General features: G+C 44.7%; 1 gene segment (V, D, J or C); it reads right to left on the reverse strand.

Annotated features, from left to right (window-relative positions):
• Positions 1-8105: 8105 nt before the first annotated feature.
• Positions 8106-17860, reverse strand: part of LOC310829032 (Ig gamma chain C region-like) — a 38537-nt gene continuing 28782 nt past the window's right edge. Inside the window, exons 2-5 of the C gene segment in view lie at positions 13586-13888; positions 11891-12217; positions 10220-10543; positions 8106-8580 (exon numbers count right to left, since the gene is read on the reverse strand).

A 17860-nucleotide genomic window follows, 5' to 3' on the forward strand; every position in this document is an offset into this window, starting at 1 on the left:
TTAGCCTCATTCGCTAGAAGTACCCTTTTACTAAATGAAATGGATATTTCAGTTAGGACTGGGGAAGCTTGCCGACAGTAGCTCATGCACTGGTTACTTCAAGAACAGAGCGTTGCAATGTGTTGCTCTGTGCACTTGATCCAGAAGCTGCAGTAGGTGCAGAATGCTGCAGCACAATTGCTGACAGGAGTGAGACCTTGTCCACATATAACATCTGTGCTCAGAGTTCTGCACTGGTTTCTGATCTGCGACCAGGTCAAGTTCAAGGTGTTGCTGTTAGTATGCAAAGCCCTTAACAGCTTGGGACCTGAGAACACCTTACCCCACATATATCCTCTCCACTGCTTCAACATGCAGAACTGGCACTGTTTATAGGTGCCACATATTGTTCATTATGCATCTATGTTTCATTGTGGTGACACCGATACATTGGAACTATTGACATCAGGCAGGTGCCTTCACTGTACAGTCGTACCTTGGAAGTCGAATGGAATCCGTTCCGGAAGCCTGTTTGACTTCCAAAACATTCGAAAACCAAAGTGCAGCTTCTGATTGGCTGCAGGAAGCTCCTGCAGCCAACTGGAAGTCGCGAAAGCCCCGTCGGCTGTTCGGCTTCCAATAATAGTTCGCAAACCGGAACAGTCACTTCTGGGTTTGCAACGTTCAAGAGCCAAAACGTTCGAGAACTAGGCTATTCAAAAAACAAGGTACGACTGTACTCTTTTTGGTGCCTGGTAAAAACATTTTTGTTTAGACAATCTGACCCGGATATCTAGAATACGGAGGTATTTTTAATTTATTGTAAACCACTTTGAGGTTGTTGTTTTTTTACAAATGTGTACACATTTCCTGACATAAATAATACTTCTTCTTTTTTAAAAATATATTTTCTAAACCAAGTTTTCTAAGACATGGTTTCACTTTATTGCAGTACATACGTTATTGACTAAGATTGGGAACTCTGACATCCCATTTTTTTCTTTTGGTTTGACTCAGTGATTTCATCCAAACCTGCAATTTCAGAGTGCTAATGGCCTCTCACCCTTCTCAGGTGGGCAGCAGTTGCAGATCTCACCTCAGTCCACCACCCCCAGAAGCTAGGGCCCATGTGTCTTGTCGACTGTTAGGGGAATTCTCTGGCTGGCAGAATCTAGGAGTGGGGATTCCCTGTCAAAGTGCTGGCTTCAAATGGGCAGTGGCCTAGTTGACTGGCTGGGCATTAGCTGCGGGCTGTGTCTGGTCAGCTGGCAACTCATAAAAGCTGACTGCACCCTACCCCTACCCCTCCACAGAGCAGCATGCCAAACAGCTAACCATTTTTATTTTTGCCTGTAGCCATCATTGTTGACCCCATTTTTCTCATGTTGGTTCACTATGCTGACTTTGTACTACATTCTTGTTTGTGTATTTGTGGGGAAAGTTCAATAAATACTTAAATTTTAAAAAATTAAACATATAACAGCCAAACAACACATGAAATGCCTTTTCACAGGTCAGACCATTTAGCCCAGTACCGCCCACACTGACTGGCAGTGGCTTTCTGAGGTTTTAGACAGGGGTCTCTCAGCCCTATTTCAGGATACCAGAAACTGAACTGGGGACTTTTGGCGAGCTTTTGCCATTCCTGTAAAAGTTTCTGCTCTTCATTTCCTCAGACCTACCAGCACAGAAAGACTGGTGTAAGAAACAGATAGGTAGCCGTGTTGGTCTGCCATAGTCAAAACAAAAAAATTTCCTTCCAGTAGCACCTTAAAGACCAACTAAGTCAGTTCTTGGTATGAGCTTTCGTGAGATATCTGAAGAAGTGTGCATGCACACGAAAGCTCATACCAAGAACTGACTTAGTTGGTCTTTAAGGTGATACTGGAAGGAATTTTTTTTGGTGTAAGAAAGATTGCCTTCATTCTCAGTTAATGTCTCAGCGTGCTCAATGACAGCTCCATTTTCTTAAACATTTTAAGGGAGTTGAAAATGATGCAACAGAGGCATCATTGCCTATTACAATAGCACATATTATTTTGACCCATCAGGTAAAAGAGTTTTTTAACACCTGCCAAGCCTTTGTCCCAGTGGTAAAAGGGAGATAAATTTACAAAACGAGCAGTGAAAGCTCTTTTAAACAGCTTTCAGCTCTTTGAAAAGCAGCATTCGCTCTTCTAGTACAGTGGTACCTCGGGTTAAGAACTTAATTCGTTCTGGAGGTCCGTTCTTGACCTGAAACTGTTCTTAACCTGAAGTACCGTTTTGGAAAGTGGGGCCTCCCACTGCCGCCACACTGCCACCTTGCAATTTCTGTTCTCATTCTGGGCTTGCCGATCAGAAGGTCGGCGATTCGAATCCCCGCCACGGGGTGAGCTCCCGTTGCTCGGTCCCAGCTCCTGCCAACCCAGCAGTTCTAAAGCACCTCAGAGTGCAAGTAGATAAATAGGTACTGCTCCGGAAGGAAAGTAAACAGTGTTTCCATGCACTGCTCTGGTTCGCCAGAAGCAGCTTAGCACATGCTGGCCACATGACCTGGAAGCTGTACACCAGCTCCCTCGGCCAATAAAGTGAGATGAGCGCTGCAACCCCAGAATCGGTCACGACTGGACCTAATGGTCAGGGGTCCCTTTACCTTTACCCTTTGAACCCAGTCAGAGTTGACATGCCGAAGCTCCTTTCTCAAGGCTTGTGCATCTGTCTCCAAACTTTATAAATCACAGGCTGGGTGGGAGAGCTGGTTCCTCCTTGCTGTACCCTCCCCAGCCCAAGCCCACCACTTGGGAGCAAGAGGGTACTTTAGTTTTGTTCCCCTTTTGCTTGGTAAAGGATTTCTCACCCCCACCAACTGCTGGGTTCCTATGTGCCTTATAGGGTTATGAGCTCTGGGCTTCCAATGCCTAAGGAATTCTCCCAGAAAATAGTATTCTGCTGCCACCTTATCAGTACTAATATCCCTTTGTCCCAGCCTTGATAGCTTAGCCAACATGAGACATGGTGTGAACAAATCAAAACTTTATTAAGGCAGTAAAAGCTCAATGTTGACAGGTACTTATATGATGTTGCACATAACAGAGTCTGGATATTTTATATCATGTGTTTATACTTCTATTAATAGCCTATCATGCCCATTCTAGCCATTGCTCCTCAGCTCCCAAACCAGCCACCCTTCACTATCCCTCTCCAAAATCCCAAGACACACACACACACACACACACACGTTCTAACTGTCACACTTCACCTTCAGCAAATCAGCATAAAAAACATACCAGCATTCCTTCCCTCTCTCTCCCTTTGTGCATATCTTACCTTATATAGTACAAAAAAAAATCCCCCCTACAGAATATTTACCAAGTAGTATGTAAAATACAAAGCTGTACAGTTCAGTTACATTGGAAAACACCACAATCTTCTTTACAGTCACTGTGGAAGACATGTTTAAAGGACCAGTAGAAGGGCTTCATCTCCACCCGCCAAGGAGGAGAAGGGGCCGAAAGAGAGAAGATTAGGGCGTTCACACTGGAGAAGGAGCCCTAAATCCAGCCAGCGACTACTTCTTTGCACCCCATGAGGTGCAGGGAAAGAGTTCCCAGGAAAATGTTTCTAGGCCACTCTTTGGCTAACGTTCTTATAGTCAGGGCCCAATGACTGCTTCTTCAGGAGCATCACAGTGGAGAAGAGCCATTTTACCTGTGGGAAGTAGTGAGAGTGGGGATAAAGGAAGACATACAGCAGGAATGAGTACAGAAGAAAAATATGCAAGATCTACTTGTTCTTAGTTCTTTTCCCCTTCCTATCTCCTGCCAGTCACGGTTTGCAAGGTGCATTTATGTGTTTATTTACACATAACAACATGTCAAAAGAACAATGAAAAGAGTCCTGCTGGATCAAGCCTTTAGCAACGGAGGCAGAATATATCCATTGCAGTTAGTAGCCACTGATAACCTCATTTCCCATGAATTTGTCTTTTAAAGCCTTCTAAGTTGATGGCCGTCACTACACTACAGTGTGGTGTAGTGGTTAAGAGCGGTAGATTCGTAATCTGGGGAACCAGGTTTGCGTCTCCGCTCCTCCACATGCAGCTGCTGGGTGACCTTGGACTAGTCACACTTCTCTGAAGTCTCTCAGCCCCACTCACCTCACAGAGTGGTTGTTGTGGGGGAGGAAGGGAAAGGAGAATGTTAGCCGCTTTGAGACTCCTGAAGGGGAGTGATAAAGCGGGATATCAAATCCGAACTCTTCTTCTACCTTTCGCAGGAGCAAATTCCATATGAACTATGGCCTTTGGGCAGTGTACCATAAAACCATTCCTTGTCATCTTTCCCCACCTCATTACTCTTAACTTGTCTTTCCAACCAACAAGTCAAATATTTTTCTCCATCCCGTTGTTCTGATTTTAATGGGATATTGAATGGACTGTTTGACACAGTATACATGTCATGTTGTAGGCTCATTCTTCTACAGAACCATTCAGTAATTTACAACTAACAGTACAAACATCTCAGCATTATCCCTTTGTCTTTTCTCGTCTTTCCATCCCTGATGTGTTTATGCTGCCTCCCTTCCTCCACCATTTAAATGCAAATGTTGATATATAATATCCCTTCCCCTCTACTCACTTTGAACAGTGTAATGGTGGCACTATAACAAACACTGAGGAGGAAGAGAACAAAGAAAATGAAGATGGTTCGCCACAGGCGGTCCAGTTCCTCCTCTTTCTCATCGCTGTAATCATCCATTGTTGACACAGTCACCTCTGTGAGGGGAGAGAGAGACGTCAATCCCTGTATTCACCATAAAACATTCCCAAGCTCCACCCACCACTAATGTCTATACCCTTTGTAATCAACACAGGCTACAGAAATCTCAAAGCTACCTGTTCCGAAATTTGACTGTAATTGCAGGTAGAAATGTATGAAACCTGCAGGGTGGGAATTCTATCATAGTGCATTGGTAAGGTAATTCCTGACCTAATGCCAGGCTATGGGTTGCCATTTAAAAATCCACTTTCCCCATTAGATTCTATCTGCTCCCATTTGTTTGCCAAGTCTCCCCTGTCCTTAGTAATATAGATACAAGTGGCAGGTATTAGCATGCATGGACATTTCACTTAGAGTTATTTTGATTCATAGGTTCTACTCAGTAGTACTGATGTACTATTCTTATATTTCTTCTTATTCTTACAGTCTAACATGGACTACAAAACCTATGACGTATGAACTGCACACCTGCAAGATCACCTATGGCCTACATAACAATAAATGTCATCTAAATTTTGAAATAGAGGCTTGGTGTTAGAGTTTTCGTAACCCAGCCTGTTCACCCCAGGTAATGTTTGTACCTAGTTCTTCAGAGTAACTTCAGCCTCTCTCTCTCTCTCTCTCTCTCTCTCTCTCTCTCTCTCTCCTTATTTTATGAGGGACATATAGAAAGGCCGCACAGTGAGCATCATGGTTGATTGGGGCTTTGAATCTGGTCTTCTAACCACCGAAACCGAACACTAGTCGGTACGCAAAGCAGGCCACCTGTTAACATCAAAGTATGGAGTAACCAGCAAGTAGGTGTGGGTAGGGAGTTGTGTTCATTTCATGTGTAGGTGGCTGAGGCCACATCATTGCAGCATAATTGGGGCAAGAGTAAAAAATAAAATAAAATAAAAATTCCCTCCAGTAGCACCTTAGAGCCCAACTAAGTTTGTTATTGGTATGAGCTTTCATGTGCAAGGTATCTGAAGAACTGTGCATGCACACGAAAGCTCATACCAATAACAAACTTAGTTGGGCTCTAAGGTGCTACTGGAGGGATTTTTTAATTTTGTTTCAACTACGGCAGACCAACACGGCTACCTACCTGTAACTGGGCAAGAGTGTTTGAGTGGAGATTTGGACTGCTGGGCCCAAGTGTACTTAGAAATCCCCCCCCCCCCCCGATTTTTAAGATCACTGCTCAAAATGTCAAGAGATTTTGAGGCAGCTTATCTTTTTGTTTGTATGTGTTTGAGTGGGTGGTTCTGAGGTGATCCCAGACTATCTCTGTGAGGGGGAAAAATACCCCCCCCATTGTATACCTGCGTGTCATGATTGGGTCAAAGTGCCTTCTCTAACATATTATCTCTCACATCCCACCCTCAATGTAAGGCCGGTCCAATAATATGTCCTGAATATTCAGGGAATTTGATTTTCTCTCATGGCTCCTCATCCATCTGATCTATTTGCCAATCTATCCAAAGCTTGGCTGAGTTTGCTCACCCATCCCAATCAGATTTAGGGTCTATTATTATTATTATTATTATTATTATTATTATTATTATTATTAGCTATCATTATCATAATTATTAATTTCAATTTCTCACAGATGGGATGCTGTCACTTGGGTTTTTTTTTTATAGTTAACAGCCACTTTGAGGGATAAATTTTGTAAGGACCCGGGTATGTAGTCCTGATGAAGATCACCCTTCCCTGTGGCTGCTCCTTGTCCCTGTTATCACATTTAGTCTGGCTCTTAGAGACTATTCTCTTCTCTCAGGCAATGCAGGTGTGGTGCATTTTCTTTGTTTCTTCTGCTGCATCCCTGAGATGAATAATCTGGACAATGTGAGTTGATATGAAGGAAAGCTATATATTGTTGATGGTGAGTGTGCATGACTGTTGCACCAGATGACTGCTGGCTACTTTCTGGCCCTATGACTCCCTTACTCCTGCTGTCTGTTGAACTATCTTTCCCCAGGATGCCTTGCCTGCTCCTGTACTTCCAGCTCCATATCTCTGTCCTTGTAGCAGAGAACATACCTTGCACAGATGGTAGCCAATGCTAGTCCTAATCAGAGTAGAGCTATTGAAATTAATGGACGAGTGGTAGTCTTATTCATTAATTCCAGCGGGTCTGTCTGCTGTGAGTAAGGCTAACATTGGATACAGCCAATATCTGTAATTAGAACTGTCATCATGATTTTGTCTCGGTTTCTTTTAAAAGGATTCATGAAAACATTACGTAGAGTTTGAAGAGTTGGAGCTGGTCAGAGTGACCAGCATTAAGCTGAGAAGGAAAGCTGATCAAGACTCAATAAAAGTCAGCTTCTTATGTCTTATAAGATATATCCCAAACAGGAAGACAGAAGAAGAGAAGGGCAACATAAAATAATTTCCCACCAGTCGTCTGCAATGGGCAGAATACACATTCACATCAAGAAGACAAAATTAGAATATGAGGCTTAGGCCTTGAATTTTTGGGACTGTGGCAAATTTAGAAATAAATTTGCTCATTTCCCCAGCCTTTTTATTTTTACTCCCTTGGTTTGTGTTTGTGTGTGTTCCAAACATGCTCCCATTTCTAAATCTGTTGCTTCTATTTGAGCTACTCAAGCCTTGTTAGCATCTTGGACCTTCTTGACTTTCTGGTCCCCTTGCTCTGCTGCTGCTTCAGTTTTGCTTGTTTACACAGTCCTCCACAGCTTCTTTTCCTGCTGTAATATTATCTATCAGCTTCTAATACACAGAACACTGAGTTATAATACTGTTTCTGGGTCTGCAGTGAACTCCACAGCTCTGCCACAATTGACTAGTTTGAACCATTGAGGAACAGAGGCCTGGTGGCAGTTGACCAAAGGATGGAGCTGCTGGTGGTTGCGATGGGAGAGGTTGAGGAGGATCTGCAACAGAATCTTTGTGGGAGAGGAGGATACATAAATATTCCTCTTCAATGTTATAGCAGCTGTTTTCAGCACCAGACATTAAAAGGAGAGCAGCTTCCTGTGTATGGACATGTACAGAGGGAAGCCAGTGTGGAGCAGATGACAGGATATTGGACCTGAGCCCAGTGGAATTTGACCCAGATTCAAATCACCATTTATCTAGATGAAGCTCACTGGGTGTCTTTGGACCAAATCCCTCTCACTTCTGGCACATAACAGAGGCCTGTTGTGAGCAGTAAGACTTCACATATACTGACACCAGACCTTTGCAACCTCCCCGCTCCCCATGGCATAGCTCTGATAATGGCGAATACATTTTGCTTCCCATATCATGAAGACCCAATTAATAAATCCATTCTCTCCTTGCTTTCCAGAACACCCCCACCCCACGCCACTCATCGATTCTCCTGCAAGTGACCACAACATGGGATATATCTGAGTTAGTTCTCTTTTATTCAGCCATACGCCAAACATGCATGCATGGAAGACCTTTACACAGGTCATCTGACAATGCTAGAGGAAAATCCGGGAGAGGCTGAAGAGGTTACAGTGCCAGAGGAGGTATGGCCATCATTTTTTACCCTGGGATTTCTCCACGGTCCTCTGGGTGAACTTCATGGGGAGGGCTTCGTGGTAAACTATGCAAGTGAAAGGGGTTCCATTGTTCCAGTCAGAGAATGGGATTGTCAGCTTGCTGTAGATGAAGTGGGAGGTGTTGCTCTTGTCCTTCATGACTGGCGTGTTGACATGGTGATCTTCAGGCATGGCATTGTTATTCTTCAGCCACTGGATAGAAATTTCTTTTGGGGTGAATCCTGTGACCAGGCAGGTGAGCGTCAGCATTGGTGGCCGAGCACGGATTTCCTCGTTGTGCGGGGAAAAGAGGAACACCTTGGGAGCCTTTATGTCGCCTTTTTTTGGGGGGGGGATGGGGGAATGTATGAGAGAAAAGATATGCCAGCAGTGATTAAGATTAGAACCAATTAGTGGATGCCGCAGTACATTCCGGATAATGATCCCAAAAGGCCCGTCATATTATCTGAAACTGCACGAGGATTTCCTCAGAGTCTACCTGTGCTCTTCTTTCTGGTCAGGAAACAGTGCTCCTCCCGGGAGGGGGGTATTCAAGGGTACACAGTACTAACACCTTTTGTTTTGTCTTTAAAAAGTGTGGCACTTACTGTACTCACTTAATGGTGAGTAATGACACTTATTTTTCTAGAAAAAAAGCACTGCTTGTCTCCATGATATACACAGGTACCCCATTTCTGGGCACAATTCAAAGTGTTGGTGCTGACCTTGAAAGCCCTAAATGGCCTCAGCCCAGTATACCTGAAGGAGCATCTCTACCCTCATCATTCAGCCCGGACACTGAGGTCCAGCTCCGAGGGCCTTCTGCCGGATCCCTTACTGCGAGTTACAAGGGGCCAGGCAGAGGGCCTTCTCGGTTGCGGCACCCACCCTGTGGAATGTCCTCCCATCAGATGTCAAAGAAATAAACAACTATCTGTCTTTTAGAAGACATCTGAAGGCAACGCTGTTTAGGGAAGTTTTTAATGTTTGATGTTTTATCATATTTTTAATATTCTGTTGGGAGCCGCCCAGAGTGGCTGGGGAAACCCAGCCAGATGGGCAGGGTATGTATGTATGTATGTATGTATGTATGTATGTATAAATAATAAAAAAAATAGAACAGCTTGGCCTTCTCTGGCGACATTCACATTCATAAATAGCACAGCAATCAAAGTTTTAGAAATTAATCTATCCATATTGCAATTCCTGTTACAATTTGAATGTCATGGCTTCCCCCCAAGAGAATCCTGGGGCTTGTGGTTTGGACAGGAGTGCTGATTATTATCTGCTAAATGGCTTGAAAAATAGTTACAAGTACAGTAGACAGAGTAAATCCTCAGCGACAACATTAACAAGCTAGAATGCATTTAGCTGAAGCCCTTGTGCATGTGGACCTGGGTAGGAATAAGTGCGACATGGGTTGGGCTTCTTCAAGCTGGATGAATACATAAGATACCAAACCAAGATAGCAGAGATTTTACACAGCCTACTTTCTTTTAACAGATATACAGAGGGGGCCCATAACACAGAGAATTCCAGTCTTTCCTGAGAAGGTATTGGTATGCTCAAATTCCCACATTGTTCTTTCCAGGTACCTCCTTATTAGGCCACCAGCGAAAGGATAATGTACTGCCCTCAACAGAACTGGCTCAATCCTTCATCTGCCTATCAATAGACAGATTCAGGGGTTAGAAGGATCCTTAGCTGGAGATGGAAATAGTCCCAGTGTTGCCTTCTGATAAAAAGCATGCATTGCAGGTTTCTCAAGCACCATAAAAACCTGTGAGCAGAGACAAGTGTAGAATGATTGTGCAAACCTGCACAATAGCCCCACCAGACTGTGTGAGATTGCAAAGTGTGTCCGCAGTGTAAATCACAGATAAGCCAAGTGGTGCTGGGTGTTTAAGTATTCTCTTTCCTGCTGGAACACAAGGACACCAACCCCAGGACAGGAGACCAACACTGTTTCCCTCTTACCTCTCATCTTGGCAATGGTCCTATTGATGGGAGCAGCCAAGCTTGGATATTCCACCTTGCAGGTGAATTCCTCACCCTGCAGCCATGTTGTGACAGGGAGGGAGCTGGTCGCGGTGTACTTTCCATTAAGCTCTTCTTTCACTTCCAATAAACCTGGGCTCACAGGTCCTGAATCTGCCCGTGACCAGGTGACTTTCAGCCCATCTGCATTTTCCAGATTTTCCACCACACAGGTGAGCGTAGGGTCTCTGTTTATGTACAAGTCTTTTGCGGTTGGGGGCATGATTCGCACGCTAATGCCAGCGGAGGGGCAATCAGTGTTATCTGGGGATACAAACGTCATGTTACTTCTCCAACCGCCCCTCCCCTCTCTGCTGTTTTAGGGGCTTGCATGCATCCTGTTAAGAAGGGCAGTCATTGCTGCAGAGTAAAAGGAATCAATAACTCCACACCTGGTACATGTATTAAAGGAAAGAAGCTGGCATTTGGTGCCCTTGGGTGTCCGAGAATCAATAAAAGCTCCATATTCCATTGTCAGTAACCAAGCAAAAAATAAATTAAAAATAGTTCCCTGTCACCCTCCATATTCCATTGTGAATAATGAGCAGGAACAAACAGTTCCCTGCCACCCCCTTCTACAACATCAGCTTCTGCTATCAAGACCACATTGTTTTATGTAGGAGAAGGCACTGAGTCAAACTACATGTTGTAGAGGAAGGAAAATGTCCTCTGACCCCACCTCCCTGGAGAGGATAGCATATTTGCCAAGACTTTTCATGGACATTTGCGGCACTCTGATTTCCACTGCACTATGTCTTCCCCGAGTCCTGCTTCCAGTAGAAATGGAAAATAACTACTCTGCCATTAAGGTCATGTGTACATTGCAGTCAGTGGGAAAAGGTTTATTTCAATGGGCCATGGTAGAAAGCAGTGCATATGTATCTATGAATGTATGTATGTGTATGTATGTGCATACTGTGTGTGTGTGTATGTGTGTGTGTGTGTGTGTGTGTGTATAATGTATACACACGCACATACATACAGTGGTACCTCGGTTTAAGAGGACTCACAGGTAAGTTCCACCCTCTATTGTGTGGGCAGGGAGGTCCCACCCTACCTGGCTAACTCCCCTGGCAACGCCCCCCCCCCCCGCCGGGATTGGTTAACTGTCCAGGTATCCAGCATGGGAGGGGGCAAAGCCAGGTTTTTAGGGAGCTGTGTAGGATCGGGGGGGGGGGGCTGCACGCAACCACACAAAAAATGCCCCCCCATTTGATGTGGGGAGCGGTCATTAAGAACAATTCGGTTTACGAACTTCACAAAACCTGAAGTAGTGTCCCGTTTTGAGAACTTTACCTCGGTCTAAGAATGGAAGCTGAACAGTGGAAGGGCACTGGCGGCAGGAGGCCTGATTAGGGAAAGTGCACCTCGGCTGAAGAATGGTTTCGGTTTAAGAACAGACTTCTGGAATGGATTAAGTTCCCAAACCGAGTTACCACTGTGTGTGTGTGTGTGTGTGTATGAATTAGGAAGGACACTATCTTGAAATACTTAGCACTTGAGAGGACCCTCAGTAACCTCGAAGCAGTTGTCCTCTTCACCCCTGCATTCCAGTCCATGCCCACCAAAACAGAGGAAAACACAAGTGCCAGCTCAGTCAATCTTTCCTACCTTCACATATCTTGGCTTTGCTTTTCAATTTGGTTTGGGTTGCTTCGTGGAACACCTGGCAGTGGTAGGTATTCCCAGCCTGCCAGTCTTCTTTGCTAACATTGACTGTGCTTGTGGTACTGAAGGTGTATCCGTGGGCATCCTTCCTGGGCGGTGCTGTGATCGAGGATAGCAAGCCAGGTTGCCCACCCACTAGCCACTCTATCGTCACCCTGCTGGGGTAGAAGCTGGAGATAATGCACAGCAGCTCAATGGTGGCATGCCTGGGATCGCAGGAGGAATGGAGCAGGCGGACTTCTGGGACCACTGGTGGTTTTGCAGGAGAGTCTGGAGGGATATAAGTTATGGGAAGGCAGGGATGGGTTAACTTGTCAATTTTGATTTCTCTCAGTTTCTCCCCCCCCCCCCCATTCTCCATATCTGTATGCAAATATTTCTAAAATAAGTACTTATGAAAATTCATCTGCATTTTAAACTATTTTTTTCCTAACATGCTGTCTTTACATACAATCTTGCCTAATATAAACATTTTTGCTAAGCAGTGCTCCTGATATAATGCATTTTAATATGTTATTTATACTAATATATCCATTTTTGTGCACATCTTTCCCTAGTAGATGCATTTTTGTACACACTACTTGGCTGGAGAACTGCTTTGCAAAATCCGGATAAGTGTGATTGAAAGGATGGCTGTGTTTTCATTCAAGTGTTGTTGTGAATTAGGTTGATTCATATTTAAATCTGAACTGAACTGATATTCTCCCACATCCATATGTGAGTGGAATTAATACCATTTGTTTGTGATCTATCCCCCTTCCCCATGTCTTAGTGATCTTCACTTTGCCACCTATTTCCCTCTCCATGTAACCTTTGAGGCCTAAGTGGCTACTAGTTCTGCAATTCGCCTCTTTTGGTTCTCCTATTATCATCCTCCCCACCTTTTGACATGCTGATCCCAAAGTTATGAACATCCTCACTTTCTCATCAAGGCACTTTCCCCCCACTCGGTATCCCTATTCAAAGCTTGCCTCCCCGCTCTAGCTATCATGCTTTGCCTTGCTTGCTTCAGCACAAAGATGGCACAGGCAGATCAATCCTAGCCATTCCTTCCAACATTACAAGTGATTGGGCTGTAGGAACAGCCAACCACCCCATAACCTAATTCATTTCACTGGTTCTGCAGGTTGACAACTCATATAAGGAATTAAAATTAGGGGTCATGAATGCCATTCACATGTGTGTGTATGTTTTGTGTTTTGGTAACATTGCTCCAAAGAAGAATTATCTATAAATGGCCACAAATCCCTCTAAATCAATCTAACCTTGAAATGTATTCCAAAAAGTTGCTGCTGGATGATGCTCCAACTTGCCGCTGACAACTGAAATCCGAAATGGTACAACCTGACTTTTTCTTATACCATTGTTGGTACTGAATGGAGAATTCCAAACTCGTTCTCTCCACTCCAACCCCTATATTTCATTTGTAAGCCTTGTTGAGCAGAGACATTTTTTCTTTTTGGTGGTGCCTGCCATGCTTAATGTGCCTTGGAATGAGACAATAATGCTACCCAAAAATATTGCATCTATTGCCCCTCTCTCTCCACCCAAGTACTTTACTTTATTTTCTTCAACTGCATTGATTGCCCATTTGAGAGTTAAACAGCAAGCAGATAACCAAGGCCCAGAAAGACTCACGTGCAATGTCTTTGTTGGCTGTGAAGCCAGTAGCTGCATGTGTGACATTGCATTCGAACTTCTCCGATTCCCAGGTGCTGGTTGGGATGGTAAGCTGGCTGGTCAGAGTGTAGAGGCCCCTGGATGAATCCAATAGTGCAGGGAAGGTCCGGATGCCGCTGGAGATGGCTCCCGAATTCCACTGTACTGTGACTGGTTCAGGAAAGTAGCCAGAGACCAGACAACCTATGGAGACCAGGGAGGCGGTAGAGGAGTCTTGGCTACAGGGAGGCAATGGGAAAACCGTCGGAGCTGTGGCACTTGCTGCAATTAAAGAGAGCAAAAGACATGTTGAAGATATGCTGTCCAGCCAATGTGTGTTCCATGGGCTGAGTGTGGGTTACACGATATCATTGTCTCATTCCTGCCCTCATCACAACATAGTAAGTGGTAATAAGTGTCTCTAGCACCACATCCATGCCAACTCAAAAATGGAAAGTATAATGCTGGTGGTCAACAAAAGAGATTTAAAGACTCTCTCAAGGCAAATCTAAAAAAATGTAATATACACATTGACAACTGGGAAACACTGGCCTGCGAGAGCTCCCACTGGAGAACAGCCTTTACCAAAGGTATCACGAGCTTTGAAGACACTTGAAGTCAGTATGAAAGGGAGAAATGTGCTAAGAGGAAGGCATGCTTGGCAAACCCTCACCATGATCATTTCCTCCCTGGAAACCTATGTCCCCACTGTGGAAGGATGTGTGGATCCAGAACTGGCCTCTACAGTCACTTATGGACCCACTGTTAAAACCGTGTTTATGGAAGACAATCTTACTTGGCTATGCGTGATCGCAGAAGAAGAAAAAGAAGAAGCTATGTTTGGGCCTGGGCAGAGCTTGTCTGATGCCCTGGGTGGGATTCTTCTTAGAATTAAGTTATGAACTCAAACAAAAAAAGCAGCTGGTACCTGGCTTAACCCTCAAAGACCTGGAATGAGTGGTAGTTTCTTTAAGGAATGGTTGTCCTGGAGTTCTCTACCATTTATGGCTAATTTTAAAGTGTTTTCCCTTACGCAAGTCGACAGTGACTTCCCTGGTCAGGCAAACCATAGATATGTACATTTCACTTCATCACTCTGCTCACTCATATGTATCTCCCAGACCAGTAAGGAGCCCTGTCGCAATTTCTATTAAGATCTTATTGATACTAGAAGCAAATCCTTTGCTCTTGGAGCCAGTGCTAATAGTAAGAGCCTTAAAGGGGCCTGGTTGCCTCTATCACAAACATTATTTGAGACAGCACAATTACCTGAAAGACACTGGGACATGCTCAAGTTCATCCATAAAAGTAAAAGTAAAGGTAAAGTACCCCTGGACACCATAACAGAAACCAGAATTCACAGAAACACCATTTACCTTCCCACCGCAGCGGTACATATTTATCTACTTGCACTGGTGTGCTTTTGAACTGCTAGGTTGGCAGGAGCTGGGACCAAGCAATGGGAGCTCACCCCGTCGTGGGGATTCAAACGCCGACCTTCTGATCAGCAAGCCCGAGAGGCTCAGTGGTTTAGACCACAGTGCCAACCGCATCCCTCAGTTCATCCATAGTTCTGCATTGCCAACAAGTTCCAAACCTACTGGGCATGAAGAATGCTGCTTAATTGATCTCCTGGCCATTTGTTTGAGAGAGGGAAGGTATCTATTGCACCAAAGCAACAGTTACAAACTTGTTTTCTTAACCACGAGAGCTAGAAACTCTCTTGAAAATACTGAAAGCTAAGGATGCTGAATTATTTGCAGAATACAAACAGCCCCGTTTAGCACCTACCAACTGGCTGATTCTTTCCAAATTTGCCAAATGCTTGACACCTGTCCTTGAGCTGCATCAGTGAATTCCACATCAAATTTTTGGGGGCTTCAACTTTTTAATGTATAACCAAACCAGATACATTTTTATTTTGAATTCTACTTTTATTTATTAAAAAAAAAGTTGTGGGGGGAATCTTAAATCCACGAAAAGGGGGCTATGTGGTTTATGGAAAGCAGTAAAAAGCGTATAGTTTTTGCCTAGTTTTTACTGGTGGCAAAACTGTGTCTGGCCTATGCCTAAAGGAAATGATGTCAGGGAGAAAAATTCTAGCAGCAGGGTGGGGAACATTTGTAACCCAAGGGTCTCATTCCATCATGAGCAATGTTCTGGGGGCACATGCTAACTGGAGTCATGTTCAATGTCAAAAGGAGCAAAGATGAACAGAGCAAAAGATGGAACTCTTACTTTTGCACTTTCTAGCTGCAGAAAATTCAGAGGATTCTGTGCCCCATCCAAGTTAAGCAAGAACCATTATCACAATTCAAGGACACTTCCCAACCAGGCAAAAAACACTCAAGGAATGGGATGTGGTAAGTCTGGGGAGGATTGTAAAAGCTGGACAGAGAGAATGGAGCGGCAAATTTGTCCCCTAAGCATGAGGTGCCCCATTTCCTCCTGGTTCACTAGTTGAACAACAACAGTGCTTTTTACAAATAATGCAGGTTGGGAAAAAACGAAGGCATTTCAGCCTTGTGTTATATCTGAGACCTAGGTCTCATACCTCTTTGGGAACAAGGCCTTGCTGTCCGTTAGAGGATGCAGAGCCTTAGGCCAAGAGGGGGCTGCTGGACGTCTGTCCCATGAGAAAAACTTCAGGTTTCTCAACAGCTTGCAAATTGTAGACACATAGCCAGTTCCTTTCCCTGCACAGGTTTCACTCAGAAAGTTAGGAGGGAAAGCTTTTCCTGCCATGATGGGAAAAACTTTAACTGCTTAGATACCTTGCTTCAGGAGTAAGACCAAGGAAACAGCCATGTGTCTCTGGTGGCTGACTCAACAGGCAGCATACATAATAAAACAGACTATGCAACAACTTAGTAAAATGATAACATCAAGAAAAGATAACCCAGCAGTAGATAAAATCCAGGCATAAAATGGGACTGCCCAGCAATCTTTAAAAGCCAAGAAGGTGCAAATATTGTGAGAAATCCTGAGTTCAACAACATATTCTCATATACTGAATGTGAGCGACCTCAGCATGTGTGAGTGTTAAAGATGAGGTGTGTGCATCACTGTCCACACAGAGATGTTTAGAAGTCTTGGGGATGCTGCTGAGCAAAAGGAACTCATAATTAAGACAGTTTCAATAACACCCATACCAAAGGCAAGGCAGGGACAGTGTTTTGCCAGAGACAAGTTCTAGAAAAGAGGAACCATTCCAGTTAAATAGTGACAACTGCCAAACATGTCCTTCTCTAGCTACAAGACCTGGGATGCCTTTCAGCCCCATGGAACTTCCCTTCTGACCTTGCACAGGCCCCCTCCCCAGTCACCCACATCTTGCCTACCTTCCCCTCCTCAGCCAGAGCTGATGATCAAACGTAGGAGTCCCAGCACACACTGACTCCAGTTTGCAACCACTGGAAACCACTCTCCTAATGTGGGGAGTCCATGCTTGTTTTAAGCTGTTATGCTCCTCTCTCCTCCCCCAGAATCATGAGCTTCCCCAGGGCTGCCACTCTCAGGTGCAACAGATACCACATTCCTTGTTCTCTAAACCACTCAACTACTCTACTCTTCTATGGCTGGGTACACACCTCTGTCCTAACCAGCTTGGTCCCACTCATCCATTGCAGCCCACTCCAGAGAGAACCCAGGGCTCCTGTCTACTTCAGCCATTGCAGCCTAGCAAACCTTAGGGGTCTTTTTGCCCCTAACATTTTCTGAGCAGGGAACTTAGGCTCCTCAAAGCCGCTTGCTTCCTAATCCTGTTGTTCCTTGGCTGAGCTTGCAATTTCAGGTCTCGAGAGATGAAGCCCTAAAGCTACACATTACAGCTCGGGCATCGGACAGGCATTCAAGTAGCCCACTGGCTCCCCCACAGCCCCATCAGCTTCTCATCTGGTTTCCCTGAAGCCAGACCCTGAGCTGAGAGCCAAGCTAAGGTAGCCTTCTTGATCCATGACAGCTTCCTTGAAGCCTACTATTCAAGTAAGAATTGGGGGATCTCCAGGCTGAGATTCATGCCTGGAGCAGATTCAGCCCCCATGAAGCCTGTTACTCGTTTGAATGGTCAGGAATTTCCCAGTTGAGCATCAGGCTTGGACCAGACTTTCAGAAAGCACCTCCTGCTGCCTACCAGCTTTCTACATCTGAAGGGTCAGGAACCTCCTAGCCCCCAGCCAGCCCCTGCCCCCTGGTTGCTCCCTTTCGGCTTCTTGCAGCCTGCTGTGACTCAGGAAGTTTATGGGTCTCTCAGTT

Source organism: Podarcis gaigeae (genome assembly GCF_964106915.1).
Source record: "Podarcis gaigeae genome assembly, chromosome: 13".
Classification (NCBI taxonomy): Eukaryota; Metazoa; Chordata; class Lepidosauria; order Squamata; family Lacertidae; genus Podarcis; species Podarcis gaigeae.